The sequence below is a fragment of the Rhinoraja longicauda genome, chromosome 6, assembly GCF_053455715.1.
Source record: "Rhinoraja longicauda isolate Sanriku21f chromosome 6, sRhiLon1.1, whole genome shotgun sequence".
Classification (NCBI taxonomy): Eukaryota; Metazoa; Chordata; class Chondrichthyes; order Rajiformes; family Arhynchobatidae; genus Rhinoraja; species Rhinoraja longicauda.
Genome location: NC_135958.1, coordinates 56,101,851 through 56,125,494, shown reverse-complemented (window position 1 = coordinate 56,125,494; position 23,644 = coordinate 56,101,851).

Sequence of the window (23,644 nt, the reverse complement as noted above, 5' to 3'; positions counted from 1 at the left end):
GTCTTGTGTATCTTTACAGTGTCTACATGCAGCAAACAAGTTTGAGTTTCAAAATTAGTGGAATATTCAAAGTGACCCATTTTACCAATTGTACATAAACTATGATACAAGATAAGCATCTAAAGTTATTTATCAACACTGTTCAAGATGAATTTAAAAAACAGGATAATGATAAAAAAAGACGTTCTTTATAGTAATCTTTTTTTTTTTAAATCTAAAGTTCATATATTCTTCGAGTCATACAGTGTGGAAACAGGCCCTTCGGCCCAACTCATCCATGCCGACCCAGATGTCTAACTGAGCTTCTATTTGACAGCAGTTGGTCCATATGCATCTAAACCTTAACTATCCATATGTTTTTGGTTTGATTTAGCTGAGACTAGTTTATTGCAGTCACACAGACTGACAAGAGATCGCAGATGCTGGAATTGGAATCAACAAACAATACTGTCGATGATCTCAGCAGGTGAGGCAGCAACTGTGGAGGCAAATGGACAGACGATTTTTCGGGTCAGGGCCCTTCATCCTCGAAATTTTAATAAATATCTAGTGTTGCTTTCCAGGTGGAATACAGGAAATGGCTATCTCTATCAGTTTTTTTTAAGCTGACTATTCCAGTAACTATTAAATGCATTTCCAATAACTTCATCTGTTGACAGGTGCTTAATTCAAAATTAATTGAGTTTCAGTTTCCCACGGTGGTGCAGCGGAAGAGTTGCTGCCTTATAGCTCCAAAGACCTGGATTCGATCCTGACTACAGTTGCTGTCTGTATGGAATTTGCACATTCTCCCCGTGACCGCATGGGTTTTCCCTGGGTGCTCCGGTTTCCTCCCACATGCTAAAGATGTAAGTTAATTGGCTTTGGTAAAAATTGTAAATTCTCCCTCGTCTGTTGGATTCTCCCTCATCTGTTAGTGAATGAAGATCACTGGTCGGCGCGGACTTTGTGGGTCGAAGGGCCGGTTTCCACGCTGTATCACTAAACTAAACTAAACTAATTATATTCAGACAGAGCTTGAAGAAAACTTTGGATTGTCTTTCATTGGAGATTTATTTCGTCAGACTGTCTTCCTCTGGCTTCCTGCTGATTTCAGTTCATGTCACATTACAGTTTTGTTCATTGTCACGTGTACCGAGGTACAGTGAAAAACTTTTGTTGCGTGCAATCCAGTCAGCAGAAAGACAATGCATGATTACAATCGAGCCATTTACACTGTATAGATACATGATGAGGGAATATAATAGTTAAAGTAAGAAATGTAGCAGAAGGAATAGAGATTTAAGAGTGTGCAGCGATTGTAATATTAGTTTGTAGATCTGCTTCGGTGGCTAGCACACTAATAGTCGCCTGGGTTGGGCGCCATCTTGGAAGCATATCCTTTCCTTTTCACTAAATTTTCATACAATTTCGATCTTTTCAATAGATTTCCATTTCTCCTTTTACAATACACAATAATATAATGAACACAACCTTTTTAAGAAAAATGTTGCTTCATTGCTTTTTCTTCATATTTCTAATATTAGAAAGGTATGCACAGCATGTACAGAATCACAGTCCATTCTAATCTTGGCCTTGGAAAGTTAACATACAAATGCATTCCCAAGGTGAAATATTTCTATATAAGGGAACAAAGAGCACATTTCAACAATAACAATTTGGCAGGTATGTTATGATTTCCCTCATAATTACTCTGACTCCAAGTTACTTCTCTCCTGCAACATAAATTACTTAATTTCTGTATAACCAGTTCATTCTAGCTTTAATTGAACTCTCCCCAAGTACAGAAAATACTGCATTCTTCAAAGTTGGAAAGTAAAAGTCGTCAATTTTTTTTTATTATAATACACATTGATGGATAACACAGGTCCAACATCTGCCAATCCCATTTCTGATTTTCATCTTTGTTTCTGCTTGAAGCTAGCTGGCATCTTTATTTTTTTTCTTATTTGGATCAAACAAAATTTGGAAGCATCAAGATATGATCCACGCCCAACTTTGACTCTACTTATACTTCACCAGAACAAGCCATAACTGATACCTTAGAGATGGTTTGGAGATGCAGCAGGGAAAGAGGGCCTTCGGCCTACCGAGTCCATGTTGACCTCTTGTCACTCTCCACAGCCCTGTTTGTCCCCACTGCTTCAGATAATTACCTGCATTTACCCCAAATCTCTCTTCTCTCAGATTGGAGTACAATATTATTCACACAGTTTTTAGTCAGAATTAATTCCCCCTTTTCAAACTTCCTGTATCAAACAGCAATTATTGGTCAGATGGTACAGGATTGCTGGCTGAAAAGATTGTTCAGAGCTGCTAAAATCAATTAAATCACAACAAAATATCCCAATCTGTGAAGATATCTTGTCTCTACAAAGATCATTAAACATTGTGACAATTTTGTACAACAAACTATGCAAAAGCAAAATATGTCCAAAAAGATGGTTGGACTGAACTTGGAGTATTGTGGGCAGTTCCGGTCACCACACTATAGGTAGGATGTGGTTTAGACTTTAGACTTTTGGCTTTAGACTTTAGATATACAGTGTGGAAACAGGCCCTTTGACCTGCCGAGTCCACGCTGACCAGTGATCATCCCATACACTTGCACTGTCCTACACACTAGGAACAAGTTACAATGAACAGAAGCCAATTAACCTACAAACCTGTATGTCTTTGGAGTCCGGAGCACCCGGAGAAAACCCATGCAGTCACAGGGAGAACGTACAAACTCCGTACAGATAGTACCCGTTGTCAGGATCGAGCCCGGGTCTCTGGCGGTCTAAGACAGCAACTCTTGCGCTGCACCACTGTGTCACCCAGCTTGATGTAAAATTATGATTGAGATATTGGAACTTATCAAATAAATCGTTACACGTTGACTATGATTCATTTTACATTTGCGCAATTTGTAATTTGTGAGAGGTAAAATGAACAATGGCTATTTATATTGTGACCTCAGTAAGGCAGAGGAGATGCACCAGACCTCAGCCTGGATGGGAGGACTTCTCTGGAGTGTGCCTGAGTCTGCCTGAGAAGATTTCTCTGGAGCAAAGGAGGCTCGAGAGTGTCCTGACAGAAGTACATCAAATTACAAGAGGCACAGAAAGGGGTGGACAATCATAATCTTTTTCCTGTGGAAGTGACATCAAAAATAAAAGGTTGAAAGTGAGAGTTTTTAATGGGATTTGATGGGAAGGTTTTTTTTAAGCAGAGAGTGGTTGATATCCACAACTTATTACTGGAGGAGGTGCTGGACTCAATAATGATCACAAGACAATAGACAATAGGTGCAGGAGTAGGCCATTCGGCCCTTTGAGCCAGCACCGCCATTCAATGTGATCATGGCTGATCATTCTCAATCAGTACCCCGTTCCTGCTTTCTCCCCATACCCCCTGACTCTGCTATCCTTAAGAGCTCTATCTAGCTCTCTCTTGAATGTATTCAGAGAATTGGCCTCCACTGCCCTCTGAGGCAGAGAATTCCACAGATTCACAACTCTCTGACTGAAAAAGTTTTTCCTCATCTCTGTTCTAAATGGCTTACCCCTTATTCTTAAACTGTGGCTCCTGGTTCTGGACTCCCCCAACATTGGGAACATGTTTCCTGCCTCTAACGTGTCCAACTCTAAGTCAGGAAATTGACTTAAGAGACATTTAGATAGGCACAAACAGAAAAGGGATAAATGGATGCAAACTTAATGCGGGCAAATGAGATCACTGTACATGGGCAAAAAGCTTAGCATAGTTATGGTGAGCCAAAGGCCCCTTTCTGTGCTGAACAATATGAGTAGGGCTGAATGGCCTACTCCTGCACCTATTGTCTATTGTCTATTGTCTATTCTATTGACTGCTTTTGACACACAAGGCAGTATTTCATCAAGGAACATAGGTATAATTGTAATAGGGGGAAGAACGTCTCCCCTCTTCTCTCTCCCATCAGGCAAGAGATACAAAAGTGCGAAAACACACACCTCCAGATTCAGAGACAGTTTCTTCCCAGTTGTTATCAGGCAACTGAACCATCCTACCAACAACGAGAGAGTGGTCCTGAGCTACGATCTACCCCATTGATGACCCTTGGATTATCTTGAGGCAGACTTTTCTGGACTTGATGTTCCACTAAACATTATTCCCCTCATCATGTATCTCTACACTGTGGATGGCTCGATTGTTGTCATGTACAGTCTTTCCGCTGACTGGTTAGCAGGCAACAAAAAAGCTTTTCACTCCACCTTGGTACATGTGACAATAAACAAATCTAATCTAAATTAAAGTATACTAAACTAAACTCCACTGCAGAAGGTAATAACTGAAAGCCCGTCAGACCAGTTGTAGATCATTATTGTAGATGTTTCTCAGGCCAGTGTCTCACGTCAGACCATCTTCAGATGACTGTAATGCAAACTTCCTGCCATCACAATACCCGGTGGGGATTTCCCCAATAAATCACAGCTGCTCAGACAATGAAGCAAGCAATATCTGCTTGCAGCTTTGTTCCCTGGTGGTGCCGCCTGCAGCCGACTTCGAAGGCAGTTGAATTTAATTCTGGAATAAAAAGAGCATCTACATACAACACCAAACTATTTTTCTAACAATGCTCATGGGCAGGGGATACCAATATTGGCTCATACCACCACTTCCAAACTATTCCACTTCCCACTGACTCCCATCAGAATGAAGAAAGGTCCTGACCCAAAACGTAATCTTCCATTTCTTCCACGGATCTTGCCTGAACTGTTGAGTTCCTCCAGCACTTGCATGTTTTGGTCCAGATTCCAACATCTGCAGTTCCTTGTGTTTCAAATTCACACTTTGCTTGATCAGAGCTCCCACAATCAGAAACATGCTCCGGCCTACAACTCAAAATGGCATCCTGAGACACCGGAGAGGTGACATTTGGGGTCATAACATTTCTTCCGAAGAATAGTCCCGACCTGAAACATCACCTATCCATGTTCTCCAGAGATGTCGCTAGACCTACTGAGTTACTCCAGCACTTTGTGTCATAGAGTCATACAGCGTGTAAACAGGCCCTTCGGCCCAACTTGCCCACACAAGTTGTTGCCCACACAAGTTGTGTTAGATGTCCCATCTAACCATGTCCACCACCCCGCGTTTGGCCCATATAACCCTAAACCTGCCCTATCCATGTACCTGTTCAAATGTTTCTTAAACATTGCGATTGCAATTAGAAATATGTGTCCTTTTGTGTAAACCAGCTTCTGCAGTTCGTTGTGGAAACATTCTGAGATAATGACCAGAGTGTCTAGTTTACCACACACCGACTGTTTGATTCCCTGATCTATACGCACGGCTGCTCCCCCTGATCTATCACGCGAAAGTTCTGATCTAACCCACCTTTGCCCATTCAGTTAACATATCTATATACCTTTGGAGCCTCCATTGCTTCTCTTCACTACCTTTTCTACCTCTCTTTGTATCATCAGCAAATTCAGCAACTTTAGTTTCGATGCCTACATTCAAATAATTTAGGCCCCAGCACCATTCCCTGAACCATTACACTCCACACATTTTAATGACCAGACTGTCATATGTTGAAAGGCTGGAGCGACTAGGCTTGCATACACTGGAATTTAGAAGGATGAGAGGGGATCTTATCGAAATGTATAAGATTATTAAGGGGTTGGACACGTTAGAGGCAGAAATCATGTTCCCAATGTTGGGGGAGTCCAGAACCAGGGGGAACAGTTTAAGAATAAGGGGTATTCTTAGAACGGAGATGAGGAAAAACCTTTTCAGTCAGAGAGTTGTGAATCTGTGGAATTCTCTGCCTCAGAAGGCAGTGGAGGGTATGGAGAGAAGGCAGGTACAGGCTACTGAGCTGGATGATCAGCCATGATCATATTGAATGGTGGTGCAGGCTCGAAGGGCCGAATGGCCTACTCCTGCACCTATTTTCTATGTTTCTATGTCTATGTTTCTAACTCTGAATGCATTCAAGAGAGAGCTAGATAGAGCTCTTAAGGATAGCAGAGTCAGGGTGTATGGGGAGAAGGCAGGAAAGGGGTACTGATTGAGAATGATCAGCCATGATCACATTGAATGGCAGTGCTAGCTCGAAGGGCCGAATGGCCTACTCCTGCACCTATTGTCTATTTTCTATAACGCTCACTTTATGCCATTTTCTTTTTCCATTATGCCATTTTCTTTTTCCAGCTAGCCATTCAAACCTCTATGCAAACCATCCATACATCATGACCTTTTATTTTCTACAATAACCTGTAACTTGCACCTCATCAAATGTTGCTGGAAAGTCTTAGTACATCCATCTTTAGTCAGAGGTCTCCCTGATCCCGTAACATCAGAAGATCATAGAATCGTACATCATGGAAATACACCCTTCAGCCCAACTTGCCCACACCAACCAACATGTCCCATCTACACTAGTCCCACCTGTCTGCATTTGGCCCATACCCCTCTAAACCTGTCTTATCCATGTACCTGCCCAAAAGTTTCTTAAACATTGATCTATCATGCGATCTTTCTGATCTAACCCACATTCTTTCCAATCCTATCTTTCCAATTACTCTTCCAAATTAACACCCACATCACCTTCAGACCTCCAGTCACCTCATCCAACCAATGACCCCTTCAGATCCTTCCCTCCCTTCACTATGTGTCGGAAGGAACTGCAGATGCTGGTTTACGCTGACGATGGACACAAAATGCTGGAGGAACTCAGCGGGACAGGCAGCATCTCTGGAGAGAAGGAATGGGTGATGTTTTGGGTCAAGCCCCTTCTTGGTTTTTTCCACAGGTAGCCCAAACTACATCTAATCAATTGTTCGTTGAATAATGACCGTGGTGATACAGAAACGTATATATTTATTCAGTAATGCTGTAATTTGGCATCTTTTCTTAAACGTCATCACCTAAAAGTCAGCCATTTGCCTTAATTATTATTACTCATCTCCCTTCTCTGAGTACCCCATTAATCCCCTCCTCTCCCCTCCCCCTGCTCCCTTCTATCTATTTCGCTCCCTCTGGATTTACATTTCACTACTCTTCTCTCCTAATGTGACACGTTTTTGTCGCCTTTTAGAAGGTGGAATGGTACAGCACAGTATTGGGCCATTCGGCCCACAATATCTGATCCAAACATGACGTCAAGGTAGACTGATTACATATGCCTGTACATGATCCATATCACTCTATTCCCTGCACTTCCATGTGCCTATAAAAAACCTTCTTAATTGTATCTGCCTCCACCACCACCCCTGGCAATGTGTCTTCCCCCTCTCCCCACTCTCTCTGTTTCAAAACCTTTCCCTGCAGATCTCCATTAGACTTTCCTTCTCTCCCCTTATAACTATGTCCTACGTTGTACATTTCTACCCTGGGAGAAAGGTTCTAACTGTCAACCTTATCTATGCCTCTCATAATTTTGTATACTTCCATCGTCTCCCTTGAACCTCTGACGTTCCAGAGAAAATGTTCTTTATATCTCTCGCCTTTGTCACTTATTCCACCCATCTGCCACTAAAAACATCCCATCACATATATCCACTTATTACTTAGTATAAGAAAATAACTGCAGATGCTGGTACAAATCGAAGGTATTTATTCACAAAATGCTGGAGTTACTCAGCAGTTCAGGCAGCATCTCGGGGGCATAGGTGTATCCACCTATTACTTAGGTGGATACACCTTTTAATCCACCTATTATTTAGGGATACAGCGCGGAAATAGGCCCTTCAGCCCTCTGAGTCTGCGCCGACCAGCAATCCCCGCACAATAACACAAGCCGAGACACACTAGGGACAATTTACACTTATACCAAGATGACAAATCTTGATCAGATGGAAAGATTGTAACCCTCCATCATTTGCACAGTGGATTAGAGATATGTTGTATTTTATTAAATTGGAGAAGATTAGGTATACTGTTAGGGAATCAGCTGACAAGTTTACATTGATATGGCAACCTTTTCTTAGTTGTATTGATGCTTTAGGCTCTGATAATTTTATGGTTGAGTAGAATCTTTGATATGTGTATGTAATTAAGAGTGGAAGTATTAGAATGGTCCCTGATATGTCTTAACATTCCGATTTTTCTGCTTCCCTCTTCTCTGTTTTTATGCATGTTAGTGCCCCAGATAATATGGTGTACTGCCTTAAACCTCTAACAATTTATCTTTTTTTTTTAATGTATTTATTTATTTATTATTTTTTTGTTAATTTTTTTTAACTTTGTTTCTTTTTGCTTATGTTTATGTTTACTTATTTACTTATTTACCTTGCATATTTTAAGTTATATACCCTCTGAATGGTATTGTGGGTGGGGGGTGGGGGGATATCTATCAGCACTAATGTGTTCATGCATTGAATTGTCAAAGCTGTATTAATAAAAAAGCAGAAATTTAAAAAAAGAATGTGTTGAGAGACAGGGATAACCAATGAAGCAGCTGTTAGCAAGATTCAGTTCCTCATTGCTTTAGTTATTATTTAAAGATTTTAACCTTTTTTTTGAAAAGTAAATTAGACAATGTTAAAACAAGGGAGTTAAACTTGGCTCATAAAATGGTTAGTTAGTGTATTGTTTGGGATACCATTATCTATATTGTACAATCTTTAAAATCAGCAGACGAGAAAAAGCAAAGCACAGCCAACAATAAGTTTGCTATGGAGATATACACCAATAAGCCAAAACATCATGACCACTGATAGGTAACGTGAATAACATTGGTTATCTTGTTACAATGGAACTTGTCAAGGGGTGGGATATATAAGGCAGCAAGTGAATAGTCAGTTCTTGAAGTTGATGTGTTGGATGCAGGTGAAATGGGCATGAGTAAAGACCCGAGCGACTTTGACAAGGGCCAAATTGTTATGGCCAGACGACTGGGTCAGAGCATCTCTGAAACCGCAAGGCCTGTGAGCTGCTCCCGATCAGCAGTGGTGAGTACCTACTGACAGTGGTCCGAGGAGGGACGAACCACAAACCGGCGACAGGGTGTTGGGCGCCCAAGGCTCATTGATGTGCGAGGGCAGTGATGGCACCAGGATGCATTGTGGGAAGACGACAAGCCGGTGGAGGGAGTGTGATGCTCTGGGCAATGTGCTGCTGGGAAACCCTGGGTCCGGCCATTCATGTGGACGTCAATTTGACACGTGTCACCTACCTAAACATCGTTGCAGACCAGGTACACCCCTTCATGGCAATGGTATTCCCTGATGACAGTGGCCTCTTTCAGCAGGATAATGTGCCCTGCCACACTGCACACATGTTCGGGAATGGTTTGAGGAACATGATGAAGTGTTCACGGTGTTGCCTTGGCCTCCAAATTCCCCAGATCTCAATCCGATTGAGCATCTGTGGGATGTACTGGATCGACAAGTCCGATCCACGGCGGCTCCACCTTGCAACTTACAGGACTTGAAAGATCTGCTGCTCATGTTTTGGTGCCAGATACCACAGGACACCTTCCGGGATCTTGGAGAGTTCATGCCTCGGTGGGTCAGCCGTGTTTTGGCGGCACAAGGAGGACCAACAGCATATTAGGCAGGTGGCCATGATGTTTTGGCCTATCTGTGGATGTGACTGCAGATGCTGGAAATGAGCAAAAAACAAACTGCTGGAGAAACTCTACGGGTCACGCATCATCTGTCGAGAAAAATAGCCAACGCCATTTCGGGTAGGGAACTATCTTCACACTGCGAATTCGGAATAGTGAAAGCTTGGATCGAGTGGATATGGGGAGGATGTTTCAACTCGTGGGAGAGTCTAGGACTTGAGGACATGGCCTCAGATTTAAAGGACGTTCTGTTAGGAAGGAGGAGAAATTTCTTTAGTCAGAGGGTGGTGAATCTGTGGAATTCTTTGCCACAGAAGGCTGTGGAGGCCATCAGGGGATATTTTTCAGGCAGAGATAGATAGATTCTTGATTCGTACATGTGTCAGAGGTTCTGGGGAGAAAGCGGGAGAATGGGGTTAGGAGGGAGAGATAGATCAGCCATGATTGAATGGCGGACTAGACTTGATGGGCCGAATGGTCTAATTCTACTCCTATTCCTTATGACCTTATGTTAATTATTATATTCGGAGCTGTGTCTGGCTCAGAATTGTTTTCTATATCAACATGACCAGAACCTCTGTCAGCTGACCGCTTTTTATTTACCGTTCATCTCCATACATGTGGAAGCACCTGTCTTAGCAAACATTTAGAGAGTTCTTCAGCATATGTGAATAAAGAATAACGTGCCCTAGAGGGTAGCAAAACCATTTTTAGACTGGGTTTGAAAATCCATCGTAACACAGATGGCATCAAACATCTAAAAGTGTGATCTGTCCCAGAAGGAATTGAGCACTGCTTATTTGTTCATACTTTGCAGTCAAGAAACAGCTATTTGTGCATCAATGCACAAAACATTTTAGATTAGTTTAGAGATTCAGCAGGGAAACAGGCCCTTCGTCCCACCGAATCCACTCTGACCATTGCTCGCCCGTTCGCACTGTTCTAAGTTGTCCCAATTTCTCATCTACCTACACATTAGGTACAATGTGCCTAATTTACAAAGGCCAATTGATCTACAAAGCTGCAAATCGATGGGCCAAATGACCTAATTCTGCTCCTATGTCTTATAATGTCTTCGGGATGTGGGAGGAAATCGGAGCATCCAGAGGAAGGCCCTGTGGTCACAGGGAGAACTTGCAAGCTCCACACAGACAGCACCCGAGGTCAGGATCGAAACTGGGTCTCTGGCACTGCGGGTGGTGTTATACATGATACAAGTAGAATGAGTTAACCTACCTTAGGAAAAATATTTTGTTCCGAAACCTACTCTCACAGTGGACTAGTAATTGAATAACCACCATTATTTAGATTTAGATTTAGAGATGCAGCGCGGAAACAGGCCCTTCGGCCCACCGAGTCCGCGCCGCCCAGCGATCCCCGCACATTAACACTATCCTACACACACTAGGGACAATTTTTACATTTTACCCAGTCAATTAACCTACATACCTGTACGTCTTTGGAGTGTGGGAGGAAACCGAAGATCTCGGAGAAAACCCACACAGGTCACGGGGAGAACGTACAAACTCCGTACAGACGGCGCCCGTAGTCAGGATCGAACCTGAGTCTCAGGCGCTGCATTTGCTGTAAGGCAGCAATTCTACCGCTGCGCCATCGTGCCGCCCTAGGTCATTATGCAGAAGTCCGAGTGAGGAATTTTAGTAAATAACAGCAGATCAGAGTAGTATTATCTCAGGAGAAGAGATTTCAATAAGTTTATCAATGCAACAAACTTTAGACCCCTGAAGAAGGGTCCCTTGTCTAGCCCGAGATGTTGTCTATCCCCTGTCCTTCAGAGATGCTGCCTGACCCAATGAGTTACTCCAACACTAGCTACAATTCAAAAAATTATGACTTCAAGCCAAATCAGCCACAATATTGGATTGTAAAGTTTAGTTTAGTCTAGTTTAGTTTAGTTTAGTTTAGTTTAGAGATACTGCGTGGAAATAGGCCCTTCGGCCCACCGAGTCAGTGCCGACCGGCGATCACCCCGTACACTAGCACTATCCTACACACTATGGACAATTTACAATTTTAACAAAGCCAATCAACCTGCATACCTGTACATCTTTGGAGAGTGGGAGGAAACCGAAGCACCCGGAGAATACCCAAGCAGTCACGGGAGAACGTGTAAACTCCGTAAAGACAACACTTCTAGTCCGGATCAAACCTGGGTCTCTGCAGCTGTAAGGCAGCAGCTCTACTGCTGTGCCACTGTGTCGCCCTTAAAAAGTCAAGCAGGTGAAAGGTCCATTCATGGTCTTTCTGTTTAACATCCTCCAAATTTACTTTACTTTCATATTAGTGAGATATGCCAGTTTTGGATTATCTTTAATATAAGCAAGAAATTCCTTTCCTTATGTGCATCAGATATTTTTGGTTGCAGATTTGTACATGGGCAACTGAGATCAGAATAAAATTAATTTTGTAATAAAATAAATAAATAGTTATTTGTTGTTGTTGTTCGTCCTTCGGGTTCGAAGATGACCATGACTTCACTTTCAGTTGGAGGATTGGTGACTGTGGGTCCGGAAGTGACTGGTGAGGCCAATCCAGGCCCGGAAGGCACGCCCACACGTAGGACACAAGTGGATGGCTGCTGCAGTGGAAGTGGAGGTAGCCCGGGCCTTGCGCGCGGTGCGTTTCCTCTGGGCCTCTGCAGTGCGTCTGTTCTCTGCTGCACGGGCTCCTGTGGTGAGCTTGCTACGTCAGGTTGGACGGTCCAGAGCAAGAGACTCCCAAGTGCTGAAGTTGATGTCCAAGTCTTTGAGGGACACTTTGAGGCAGTCCTTAAACCGTTTCTTCTGTCCTCCTACTGAGCGTTTGCCCTGACACAGTTCTCCATACAGAAGCTGTTTTGGCAGTCGAATCTCGGGCATTCTGACGACATGGCCTGCCCATCTGGCTTGGGCTTTCCGTAGGAGGGTGTGGACGCTGGGGATTCCGGCCCGTTCCAAGACCTCTGTGTCGGGAATTTTGTCCTGCCACCTGATGTGAAGGAGTCTGCGTAGGCAGCTCAAGTGAAAGTGGTTGAGCTGTTTGGCATGTCTGCTGTAGGCAGTCCAGGTCTCACTGGCATAGAGAAGAGTGGTGAGTACCACTGCACGGTAGACCTTCAGCTTGGTGGTAAGGCTGAGTCCTCTCTGCTCCCAAACATTCTCACGGAGTTGCCCAAAGGCAGCGCTGGCCTTGGCAATCCTGTTGTTGACCTCAGCGTCAATGTTCACCACTCGCGAGAGTGTACTACCCAGATAGGTAAAGCTGTCGACTGCCTGTAGATTCTGCCCCTTCACCGTGGTGTGTGGTTCCTGGTAGGGCTTTCCAGGCGCGGGCTGGTACATAACTTCAGACTTTTTGGTGCTAATGGAGAGACCAAAGTTGTCACAGGCCTGTGAGAAGCAGTCCATTTCATGCTGCATCTTCTGCTCTGTGCTGGCATTGAGGGCACAGTCATCAGCAAACAAGAAAACTCTGATGATGGTCTCCTTCACCTTTATAACAGCTTGCAGGCACCTGAGGTTGAACAGCCCACTGTCAGTCCTGTACCTGATGTGTATTCCATTGTAATGCTAACTTTAATAACAACTTTGTTGTAATTTTCTCTACAGCTGTACCTACTTGCAAGCACTGGTATTATTGTTATTCTCGAGTGATTTATGTATTTAAATTAAAGATGTACTTTGCACAATGATATACCATCTTGCATTAAAGCACCTGAATCAGATATGATTTACGATCTGCTTGTTCTGCTGCCTTTTATACTCCAAATTTATTGGTCCAAAATCCATACCCTAAATATTAGGATGATTTTACTGCACTGAATCAAAGCACCAGATCACAATAACGTTCGAGAAGGAAAGACAAAACCAAACCTCAGGTTAATTTGTTCCCTCACTGAAATAAATATTTGAGTCCTCTCTTGTCATTTAGACTTCAGACTTTACTTTAGACTTTTGTGATATACTGTGGAAACAAGCCTTTCGGCCCACCGAGCCCACGCCGGCCAGTGATACCACCGTACACCAGTTCTATCTTACGCACTAGGGACAATTTTCAATTTACAGAAGCCAATTAAACTATAAACCTGTACGTCTTTGGAGTGTGGAAGGAAACCAGGACACCCGGGGAAAACCCACGGTGACGGGGAGGTCGTGCAAACTCCGCACAGACAGCACCCGTAGTCAGGATCGAACCCATGTCTCTGGTATTGTAAGGCAGCAACTCATCCGCTGCGCCACTGTGCCGCCCCTGAACTTATAAGTGTATAAAATTATGGGATGCATAGATGGGGTAGATAGTCAGAACCTTGTTCCCAGGATGGAAAAATCAAATACTAGAGGGCATATCTTTGTGGTGAGAGGGGCAAAGTTGAAAGGAGATGAGCAGGTAGGTTTTTTAGAAAGGGCGGGGGGTGGGGGGGGGGGGGGGGGGTGGGGGGAGGGGCGCCCAGAACGAACACCGCGTGGAAATTGAGGCAGATACAATAGTGGCAGCTAAGGGACATGTGGATAGGCAGGGGATGGAGGGAGATGGATTGTGTGTTGGTCTCGGCATTATGGCCAGTACAGACATTGTGGGCTGAAGGGCCTGTTCTTGTGCCGTACTGTTCTATGTCCTTTGACACTCCATTAATACTTAATCCAATTAGTCCAATCATTTACAGTTGCTACAAAGGTTTCACTTGCTTTATGAACAGATTTTCAAAATTGGAAATTCATTTAAAAATTAATATAATTAAAATCTGAACATTTTTAATTGAATCTTGTAACAAGGCTATTCGAATGGGAGAGGTCTCTGCCTCTACTCAGATCTGCTGGTCATCTGCACCTGAGACCATGTTAATTCTGCCCGTGCAGTCCTGGCCACTGTCATGAGACTTGTTTTCTGCTGTTCATTTTCTTTTACCAAAGCGAGTTTGTGACAAGCGTGTTTTATCCAAGAGTGTTTTATTGTCAGATGTCCCGAACTGGAACAATTAAATTCTCACAGGTTCAAAGGACAACAAAAAGGTCACTATTCAAAGGAAACGATATTCGAAGGGTGGCACAGTGCAGCAGCTGGTAGAGCAGCTACCTCACGATGCCAGAGACCCAGGTTCAATCCTGACCTTGCGTGGTGTCTTTGTGGAGTTTGCAAGTTCTCCCAGTGACTGCGTGGGTTTCCTCTAGGTGTCAGAGTCTGAGTTTAGTTTGGTTTAGTTGAGAGATACTGCATGGAAACAGGCCCTTCGGCCCATCATGTCCGCACGGACTCGGTGGGCCAAAGGGCCTGTTTCCATACTGTATCTCTAGACTGTACTAATTTCTAACTTTTGCAGTCCTCACACTGTGCAACTTCATAGATTGAACACAGCACCTCATTTTTCTATTCCATAAGTAATCTGAAGCTCTGACCCTCTCTGTCAGTGTGCTTTGATTTGGTCGTTGACAAACTGCAAGTTTACTAATTACAGGCGAGATCTGGCCATCAATTAAAAAAAATAATAATAATAGTGTGGAGGCCTCAAAAGTCCTAAAAACATCTGACGTGTCAACACACATTATGTGTATATTTAAAATCTCAATTCAGTATTGTCACCTACCATTCACTCTGCAATCGACCACTGCAAATAACAGTAAGAAATGAATAAAAAGGAATAAGAATATTTCTCATTGGAACAATCTTTCTCATTCACCAAGGTATAACATTTCCTTAATGCTTAGAAGATAAATTATTTAAAATTATGCATACGATACAATATTACAACAATGGACGATTCCCTTGTTGTGCCAACCAAGCAATAATCAAAAGTACATCAAGATTTTCAAAAAGATTATTCTGCTCGCCACTGCCTCAGAACTAAGTCATCCAAAATTAATATCCAAGATTAGAATAAAAGACCCCTCTATCATTCATCTGCAATATGATAAGGCTGTGATGACCTATTCAATTTTTACTAAGTATTTTTCAAAAAATCGGAAAGGAGAAATTACTCGTGAGATCATCAAATTGAAAAGAACACTTCAAAGGACACTATTGAGGCAGTGTCTTTTATCTGTAGAAGACTCAAAAAGAGTTGGTAAAATATTCAGTATTCCACTTACAAGAACACAAGGGCTGTGAATAACAATGGATATTTTGTTTGGCATATTTTTAATAACCGCAAAAACACCTACCATATGATCCCATTACACCTACTGCATTGATCAGTGGATTCAGCTTCGAATGTGCTGGCATATTACATTATATTGTGCTTTGATGTGGCAGATGGTAGATCTATTCTGATGATAATTAGTGTAGAATAATTTACAATAGAAAAGCCGTTATGTTCATTATAGCTTGATGGGGAGAAGGCATGAGAATGGGGTTATGAGGGAGAGATAGATCAGCCATGATTGAATGGTGGAGCAGACTTGATGGGCTGAACGGCATAATTCTGCTCCTCTCACTTATGGCCTTATTATCACTGTACTTGTAGCTCATCTGGCACGGTGGCGCAGCGGTAGAGTTGCTGCCTTACAGCGAATGCAGCGCCGGAGACTCGGGTTCGATCCTGACTACGGGCGCCGTCTGTACGGAGTTTGTACATTCTCCCCGTGACCTGCGTGGGTTTTCTCCGAGATCTTCGGTTTCCTCCCACACTCCAAAGACGTACAGGTATGTAGGTTAATTGACTGGGTAAATGTAAAAATTGTCCCTAGTGTGTAGGATAGTGTGAATGTGCGGGGATCGCTGGGCGGCGCGGACTCGGTGGGCCAAAGGGCCTGTTTCCGCGCTGTATCTCTAAATCTAAAAAAAAAAAAGCTATGTAGATCTTATTGGCTTGCTGCTATCATAATATTCCATTTTACTAGGAGGGGTTTGAGTTTAGTTTGAGTTTAGTTCATTGTCACGTGCAGCGAGGAACAGTGAAAAGCTTTTGTTCTTCTTCTTGCGTTTGAGGCAACAGAAGTTATGAAGCTGCTTCTGCTTCTGCTGTCTCTGTTTGTTGTCGTTGGCCTGACTGAGGTCAGTTGACAGGGCTCACCACGGGGAGGTCGACAAGAGTGTGTTGCACACGAACCAGTCAGCAGAAAGACAACACATGATCTCAATCGAGCCATCCACAGTGCACAGACATATGATATCGAGAATAACGTGAATAATGTTTAGCGCAAGATAAAGTCCGGTGAAGCCCCATCAAAGATAGTCCGAGGGTCTCCAGTGAGGTTGATAGTAGAATGGAATGGAAGCAATTACATTGTTTGGAAAGCAAAATTATGAATATTATCTGACAATGTGTTTGTCCTACAAACATTAGGGTGGCTTGAAATAAGGCAATGTTTCAAGTTGTGTAACTTACAATGTGGGGTTCTTCCCAACTTATTGTCTGATAGTTATGGATTCATAGAGTTATACAGCATGGAAACAGGACCGTCGGCCCAATTTGCCCCTGCCAACCAAGTTGGGCGAATCCCATTTGCCTACATTTAGCCCATCTCGCTCTAAACTGTAATAAAAAGGAACTGCAGATGCTGGTTTATAACAAAGATAGACACAAAACGCTGGAGCAACTCAGCGGGAAAGGCAGCATCACTGGAGAAAATAGGTAACGTTTCGGGTTGGCACTGGGTCCCAACTCAAAACATCACTAATCCATATTCTCCAGAGATGCTACCTGACCTGCTGAGTTAATCCAGCATCTTGTGTCTATCCCTCTAAACTATTCCTTACCATCCACAGTATCTGTTTGAATGTCTAATGTAAACGTTTGATTTGTTTCAGTAAACAAGGGTGGAGTTCAGTTGAATCAAAGTTTGACCTTACCTAGTAAATATTTATGAGAGTTTTACTGGACACCAATTAGGATTGTAAACCTAAGGGTCTTACAGGGTAGATACAGTTAATGTTTCTCCGGCTAATGTATCTGGAATGAAGGTCACTGTCTCGGAATGAGGGGCCAACCACTAGAATCTTATGTTCTTTTCTCCTTCCTACGTTGTGGGAGGAATGGCAAAAGGAGTTTAATCTGGACAAATGTGAAGTGGTACCTTTTGGGATGGTAAATGCGAGAGGAAAGTATACTGGAATTTGCAAGACCCTGCAGAGAATCTTGGGGTGCGAGTCCATAGCTTCTTTAAAATGGCAACACAGTGGACAGGCTGGTAAAAATAGAAAAATAGAAACATAGAAAATAGGTGCAGGAGTAAGCCATTCGGCCCTTCGAGCCTGCACCGCCATTCAATATGATCATGGCTGTTCATCCAACTCAGTATCCCATCTTCTCTCCATACCCCCTGATCCCTTTAGCCACAAAGGCCACATCTAACTCCCTTAAATATAGCCAATGAACTGGCCTCAACTACCTTCTGTGGCAGAGAATTCCACAGATTCACCACTCTGTGTGAAAAAAAACTTTCTCATCTCGGACCTAAAAGACTTCCCCCTTATCCTTAAATTGTGACCCCTTGTTCTGGACTTCCCCAACATCGGGAACAATCTTCCTGCATCTAGCCTGTCCAACCCCCTAAGAATTTTGTAAGTTTCTATAAGAAAACATGTTTTCATTTGTCACGTTTTGAGAATAAAATTTGGCACATTATGCTGCAATTGTAGTCTAAAACTTTGGTTACACCACAGTGTCTGGTTCTGAATAAGGACCCTGACCCCAAACATCGCCTATCCATTCGCTCCACAGATGCTGCCTGATCTACTGAGTTCCTCTAGCACTTTGTGTTTTGTATCCCAGTTAGTTAGTTTAGTTTAGTTTAGTGTCACATGTACCAAGGTACAGTGAAACGCTTTTGTTGCGTGCTAACCAGTCAGCGGAAAAACAACACATGATTACAATCAAGCTGTTCACAGTGTACAGATACATGATAAAGGAAATAATGATGATAATGGAAACAGGCCATTGTTAGCTAACTTGAAGTTAGAAAAATCAAAATTGATACCGTGTAAGAAGGAACTGCAGATGCTGGTTTAAAACAAAGATAGACACAAAAAGCTGGTGTAACTCAGCGGGACAGGCAGCATATCTGGAGAGAAGGAATGGGTGACGTTTTGGGTCAAGACCCTTCAGACTGGTTAGGGATAAGGGAAACGAGAGATATAGACGGTGATGTGGAGAGATAAAGAACAATGAATGAAAGATATGCACAAAAGTAACGATGATAAAGGAAACAGGTTTGTTGGGTGAAAATGAGAAGCTGGTGCGACTTGGGTGGGGGAGGGATAGAGAGAGAGGGAATGCCGGGGCTACCTGAAGTGAGAGAAATCAATATTCATACCACTGGGCTGTAAGCTGCCCAAGCGAAATATGAGATGCTGTTTCTCCAATTTGCGTTTAGCCTCAATCTGACAATGGAGGAGACAGAGGACAGAAAGGTCTGTGTGGGAATGGGAAGGAAAATTAAAGTGTCCAGCAACCGTGAGATCAGGTTGGATCACGCGGGCTGAGCAAAGATGTTACTGCTGGGTTGTAAGCTGCCCAAGCAAAATATGAGGTGCTGTTCCTTTCATTTGCATTGGGCCTCACTCCCACAGAATAACATCTCCACTCCAAGACTGATGTGTAGCTGGCCCCCTCTGACCCAACTAATTAGCACCGTAGTGTGAAACTTCAATTGATCACTAACAATGATGAGAAGAAAAAGGGACAGGTTAATAGAGCGTAACTTCCTAATTAACACTTATCAGAATGTAGCTAGACTGGTATTTCTATATGCTAATTAGTAATAAGAAATCCAACTGATTAATGATGCATAAAAAGCCAACCTTTCCATGTAGGAAAGAGATCTGAAGAAGGGTCTCGACCCGAAACATCACCCTATGGCGAGTCTGGAGGCTTGTACTTTGTTAAAGAAGTTTATTGCGGCAGCAATATTCAATTACAAAGGATAACAAACGAGATTACAGACAACCATTAACTCAAACTGTTCACATCGAAGTTCTCTTCCCACTGCCTGGTTTTTGGGCCCCAAAACCACCACCTGACCTAGCTGGCCAATCAGCGGGTTCGACTCTCAGGACCAATCCCTATGGTCGCACCACCATGTGACCTTGCTGGCCAATCCGAGGGTTCGACTCTCAGGACCAATCCCTATGGTCGCTACAACCCATTCCTTCTCTCCAGAAATGCTGCCTGTCCCGCTGAGTTACTCCAGCATTTTGTGTCTACTTTCCATGTAGAATTTCAGAGCAGCACTTTGAATGGAACTATGCTGTTCTCCTTGTGCACAAGTAAATAAAGTGTGTCTGGGAAACGAACGCAAGTTGTCAGAGTCCAGCTGACAAATGACAATAGGGTCATACGGTGTTGTTAAAATGGAACACGCACATCTTAAATGAACACTTCACGATCAACAGCATTGTCGAGCAACTCAACTCATTAGAACTGATTCCACTCAGAGTCATAGAGTCATAGGGTGACAATGTGCGGAAACAGGACCCTTCGGCCCAACTTGCCCACACCGGCCAACATGACCCAGCTACACTGGTCCCACCTTCCTGAGTTTGGTCTGTATCCCTCCAAACCTGTCCTATCCATTGATGAAATACAATACAAATTAGGCCTTGTGGTAAGCAGGAGAATTTTTTTTTTCTGTTATATTTTACACTGCGCATGGTATTAAACGTTAAAAAAGAAAAGTGTAGGAAGGAACTGCAGATGCTGGTTATACACCGAAGATAGACACAAAAAAATGGAGTAACTCAGCGGGACGGGCAGCATCTGTGGAGAGAAGGAATAGGTGACATTATGGGTCGAGGCCCTTCTTCAGACTGAAAGAAAACAAGATGAAAAATAAAAAGAAAACACTGAGGCAACTCAAAGTAGTTTCAGCAGAATATTATTGTTATTATTTTAACAATGGCACAATAATTGTTTCCATACATAGAATTCAGATTTTGTCTGTCGGTAAAGTAGCATGTGTCACATTAATGAGTTAAATATGGGTTTTCAGTTACACAAGGAACAAGCAGCTGCAGACGCAGGTTTACCAAGGAAAGACACAAAATGCTGTGGTAACTCAGCGGGTCAGACAGCATCCTCAGAGAATGTGGATAGATGACGTTTCGGGTCAGGACCCTTCTTCAGTCTGAACAGTCTGACTATTCAGTCAGGAGAGTGGGACAAGATAAATGTCATGTCAGGTACTGAAGGCATGTACCTGGGAATGCTATTAATAGACTGGGGTCAGTATTGGTTGTTCTACTACAATTAGACGACTCATCTTCCCCTCGACTTGTTTATGATCTACCTCACTCCTCCCTCCTCTTTTACTCTCTCTCATTGCTATTGTACCCCTTCTTTTTCTTGCTCATCAGCTATTGGGTGGCTTACTGGTCATGGTAGTGGTGTTACACAGCATGGCCCAAGGAGATCCATTCTGCTGAGCTCTGCAGGGCACCATCAGAGTGGCCTCGCCAAGCAGAACGATAGGCCTAGCTGCAAGGAGAGCTTGGTCAAACCTGGATAGCTTTCTCTGAAACATTGGAGGTTGAGGAGAGATTTGATTAAAAAGTATATAAAATTATTAAAGCCAGAGATAGTCAGACCCTTCTTCCTAGGGTGAAGATGTCAGAGACTAGAGGGCGTAGGTTTAAGATCAGAGGGGGAGAGTTTAAAGGAGATAGCAAGGCATGATTTTTACACAGAGAGTGGTAGGCACATGCATCGTGCTGCCAGAGATGGTGGTAAAGCCAGATACAACAGTGGTGTCTGAGAGGCTTTTCATTAAATACACGGATATGCAAGGAATAGCAGGATATGGATCACAAGCAGGCAGAGGAGATTAGTTTAACTTGGCATCATGTTCGAAGGACCTATTCCTGTGCTGTATTGTTCTATATCTGTATTTGTATCTAGTGACTCTTTCATCACACACTCAATGGCACCTCATTGCTTTGACAAAGAGAATCCGGGGGAAAGACACAAAATGCTGGAGTAACGCAGCAGGTGAAGCAGCAACTCTGGAGAACATGGATAGGTGATGTTTCAGATTGGGACCCTTCTTCAGACTGAAACGTCACCTATCCATGTTTTCCAGGGATGCTGCCTGACCCGCAGGGCTGCCACAGCATTTTGTGTCTTTCCTTGGTAAACCAGCATCTGCAGTTCCATGCGTCTACAAAAGGCTTCACGAGCCTTATCTGGAAACCAGCATGACTCACTGTGTATAGTCATGAATAGATATTGAATAGATATTGAGGGAGCAGCACATCTCTCTTTCTGGGACACCTTTGAGTTCACTTGTCATGGAAAGTAGGATAACATGGAACTAGTGTGAACAGTTGGTCAATGGTGAGCATAGCTGGTCCAAAGGACCAGTTTCTATGATGTATTTCTAAACGAAATACTCTATTTGGGATTGGAATCTCATTAAAAAAAGATCTGGGCATGTCCTTTTTCATTTCAAAACAGATTAAAATATGCTTTTGAGTAAATTTTGAAAAAATCTAATTTAGAAAGAACAATAAAATCTCAAAAGAAAATATCTGTCCCCAGTTAAAATGAAATGGTCAAAATGTTAAAGACGACGCAAATTCTTTCATGAGTTTAATGAAACAAGGAAAACTTTGAAAGACAAAAGGCTGATGGAAAGACAATGCAAGTGTAATATAAATGAAAAGGCTGTGGAGCATGAGTTCCAATGTAGGTAACAAAGGGAACGTCAAGGAAAACACCAATTTAGTTGCTCCTATTACATCTTTCCCCCCTCACCTTAATACTATCCCCTCTGGTTCTTGCTCCCCCTACTCTAGGAAGCAGACTAAAGGCATTCATTCACCCAAAGGACATTGTCTATGGAATAGATCTGCCAATTCAGTCCCCAGTCCTGCTGTAAACTTCATAAGCTTAGAAGGGTTTCGACACGAAATGTCACCCATTCCTTCTCTCCTGAGATGCTGCCTGTCCCGCTGAGTTACTCCAGCACTTTGTGAATAAATACCTTCGATTTGTACCAGCATCTGCAGTTACTTTCTTACACTAATTAAACTGGAAGTTACTTTACTGTTTCTGAATTCAGATGGTGCCAGGTGTCCATTAGGTTTAGTTTTTTTGTGTTTTCATTTATGGGTGGTTCTCCAACTGGAGTGTTTGCCATGTTCTGTGAGGGAGTATTTCAGATTCCATCTCACTGCTCTGGGGCAGGTGTCATGAAAAAAAGCAAAGATCTGATAAAGATGGCAGATATCCTCCCTGGCAGGACATTAGTGAACCGAATGAGTCTTTCTTTACAACAATCCTGTAGTTTTGTGGTCATTATTACCAGGAATAGAGTTAATAAAGTCCAGATTATTTAACTGAATGTAATTTCCGTGCCGTCCATGATTGAATCTAATTCTGGATCATTAGAATAGGATTCAGATTTACTATTCTGGAAACCTTAAGCACACAACAATCAATGCAGGAGGTTAAAAAAATTACTCTTGTGCATCTAATATTACCAGAGGTATTTACTGAGTATTCCTATTCTCTTCCCTATCAATTGCAACTATCCCCAGTGCTGTTTGAATTGTACAATATCGCATTATATTCTCCTCAGATGCTTAATTTGATGTTTATGTCTTGTAAATTTCTGATTTTATTCACATTAGCTAGATAAATAATTTCCTTATAACTATCGCTGTTTCTTTCCTGATATGTCCATGTTTACTCGAGTTACAGAAACCATTGGAATAATTGGTGATGTTTGGATAGGCAGACGGATATGCAGAGAATGGAGGGATTATAGATTATGTGCAGGCAGACAAGAGTCAGGTTTGGCATCATATTCAGCAAGATGGCATTTCAATGTTTTTCCTTTTAGTTTACATAACTTTATAGACTATTTCCTTTGTCGGACATGCAGGGAGATAAGAGTTGGTTTTAGCATCGTGTTGTAGGCTGAAGGGCCTGTTCCTGTGCTGTACTGTTCTATGTCATTGTAAAGACTTTGTCCTTGTAGGCTTCTCACTCATTCTGCAGCTTGTTCTTGATGGCACGTCAGGTGCTGTTGCCAAATACTGCAAGCATTGTGCGCCAAGGCACCATGTCTAATTCATCCCAGCTATCAAATCCTCACAGGAATTGCAGCAGCTGGTGTTTTCCTTGGCATTCCCTTTGTTACCTACATTGGAACTCATGCTCCACAGCCTTTTCAT